Source organism: Oratosquilla oratoria, chromosome 36 (genome assembly GCF_046742065.1).
Source record: "Oratosquilla oratoria isolate Oo_2021 chromosome 36, ASM4674206v1, whole genome shotgun sequence".
Classification (NCBI taxonomy): domain Eukaryota; kingdom Metazoa; phylum Arthropoda; class Malacostraca; order Stomatopoda; family Squillidae; genus Oratosquilla; species Oratosquilla oratoria.
Genome location: NC_134812.1, coordinates 15,591,641 through 15,594,588, shown reverse-complemented (window position 1 = coordinate 15,594,588; position 2,948 = coordinate 15,591,641).

The following is a 2,948-nucleotide window of genomic DNA, read 5'->3' as shown; positions in this document are numbered from 1 at the left end:
AGATAAAGAAACAAGGACAGAATACATGACTGAGTGAGACATGGTGAAGAGGGAATTCGAAAAGGTAGTGGAAGAATTACACGTAACATTTGATATTGTCTCGGTAACCAACAAGTATGGGACAATTGCTCATAACTGGTATATTACAATTTAGATAATTTTGAAATTTCATAGCATATATAACTATCTAATTTGTACAAAATTTCAAAATTACTTAAATTGTAATATACCAGTTATGAGCAATTGTCCCATACATATTGGTTACCAAGACGGTATCAAATGTCACGTGTACTTCATCCACTTCCTCTCCGAATTCCCTTTTCACCATGTCTCACTCAGTCGTGTATTCTGTCCTTGTTTCTTCATTTTATAATTCCTTCTTTGTGTCAGCACTGAGGATGTAATTATACTAAAGCGATCTACTTTGTTAGTTTACTTTTCCTAGTGTGGTTACTTACACATTTGTGAACACACATTCCTAGTCTTTTTGTTGCATATATATATATATATATGTATATATATATATATATATATATATGTATATATATATATATATATAATGTATATATACATATATATATATATATATATATATATGTATATATATATATGTATGTATAAAAGCGAGTATGTGTGTACAACTGGTACGTGAATATATATAACGTTTGACATATTCCTACACCAAAAGAAATACTTCGTAGCAAACAAAATATACACCCTTTGGAGAATCATTCGACAGAAATAGTTCTACACATTACATTCAATTTTCTTTTTTTCAGTTGGAGCGTCACGGGACCCTCCTGTGCTCACATCCACTGGTAAGGGAAACTTGATGCTATGTTGATTTTTTTTCCTTTTGTAACTATGACCTTTTCTGATCGATCAGCAAAGGAATACAATTATAAAGAATAATAAAAAACAGAGAAACGGCATATGCACTGGTAGGGTAACTATGCCTATGGGGAAAAAATATCTTTATGTAGCTATGACCTTTTGTGATAGGTCACCAAACAAGCACATTTATAACAAATAATACAAGAATGGAAAATTTATGTAAACAGAAAAATATATATGAATAAGGTTTTCCAAGGTTGTCGTATATTTGTAATGATCATTTGTATGATTATATAAATTGGTACATGTGTATGTACACACACACACACACGCATACACACACACACACGCATACACACACACACACACACACGCACACACGCACACACACGCACACACACGCACACACGCACACACACACACACTCACACACACACACACCACACACACACACACACACGCACACAGACAGACACACACACACACACACACACACACACACACACACACACACACACACACACACACACATAAATACACATATATATGTGTGTGTACATATATATATATATATATATATGTGTGTGTGTGTGAGTGTGTGTGTGTGTGTGTGTGTATATATTTATCCATCACTTATTTTGTTATGAGAAAGTATTGGTTTTCCATCATACTTACCCCAGACTATTTTTATGTAATGTGAATTAATCAATAATCTATGGAGACGGTAGGTAGATTACACCGTGTGACACATTTTTTATTCCCCTGTTCTAAGTGTCATTTACTGGTTTGTCATATCACATTATTACAAAATACATATATATATATATTTGTGAAATCGCTCGCCTTGTTCTTCTGAGTAGCCGTCCATATTATCTTTGAATTTGTCCAGGTGAGCATCAAGCATATGAAGTTTAAGGAACATCCTGTATCCAATGGCGCCAAAAGCCTTTACCAAATCCTGCACCAGCTGCTGGTAGTTTTCAGTTCTGTGGTTGCCCAAGAAGCCCTTGAAAACTGCTATAAAACAGTTCCATGCTGTTCTCTCAATCCTACTGCGCTTATTGGAAAACTCGGTAGACTCAAGCATCTTCTTTATTTGATGTCCAACAAAAATCCCACCTTTGATTTAGGCCTCAGATAACTTGGGAAAGAATTCAAGAAGGTACTTAAAAGTAGATTCCTGGTTGAAAGCCTTCAAGAACTGCTTCATCAACTCCAACTTAACGTGCAGTGGCGGCACGAGCACAATCCTGGGATCAACCAGTGGCTCCCCCATGACCTTCCCGGTCCCAACTACAAATTCTATTCGATGCTCCCAGTTCTTCTTCTTGTAGTGGTCAGAGGTGGCTCTGCTGTCCCAAAGGCAGAGGAAGCATTGGAATATGATAAAACCTCTCTGGAGACCAAACAGGAAAACCACCATCTTGAAGTCTCCAATGATTTTTGGGGAAAAAGCCTTTGGTATATGAATGTATGTATGTACTAGTTGTATTGGAGAGCTTCCAGAAGGATTTTCACACTCTAGTTACCTTCCCTCAGACAGACTAAATAGGCTAGGGGCAGCGTAGGGAACTTGTTTCCATTGTGAAGCCTTTAAACTTGTGGTAGATCCTATGAAGAGCCGCCACTCCTTGGGCACAAGCGACACCATAATAACGTCAAACAGTTCAGACACATCGTGACAGAAAGAGAGGCCATCACTAAGAGTGTAAAAACCGGAGAAAAGTTCGTGCCGACTTCTCTGACTTCTAACCTGCACCTTCTCTTTGACCAAGTTCCACTTCTTCATCCTGGAGACGAATAGCTCTACATTGGACTTGGTCAGACCCATATCCCTGACCAAGTCATTTACTTCTTTTTGATTTGGGAAGTGAGGAACTTTCTCTGGTACCTGAGGCAGATAAGCCAAGTCCTCAGCATCCATCTCCTCTTCTTCATCAAAATATTTGCCTTAGACTTCACCTGGAGCAGGTGGCACTAACAGTGAGGAACTGGAGCAATTGATGATGGGAGATCTGGGTAATGCACAACAGCAGCATTCTTTCCTTTCCGCCGCTTGCTAACATCCACCATAAAAAAGACAGTTTGTGGAGTGATCTGTTGGAGAATTTCAG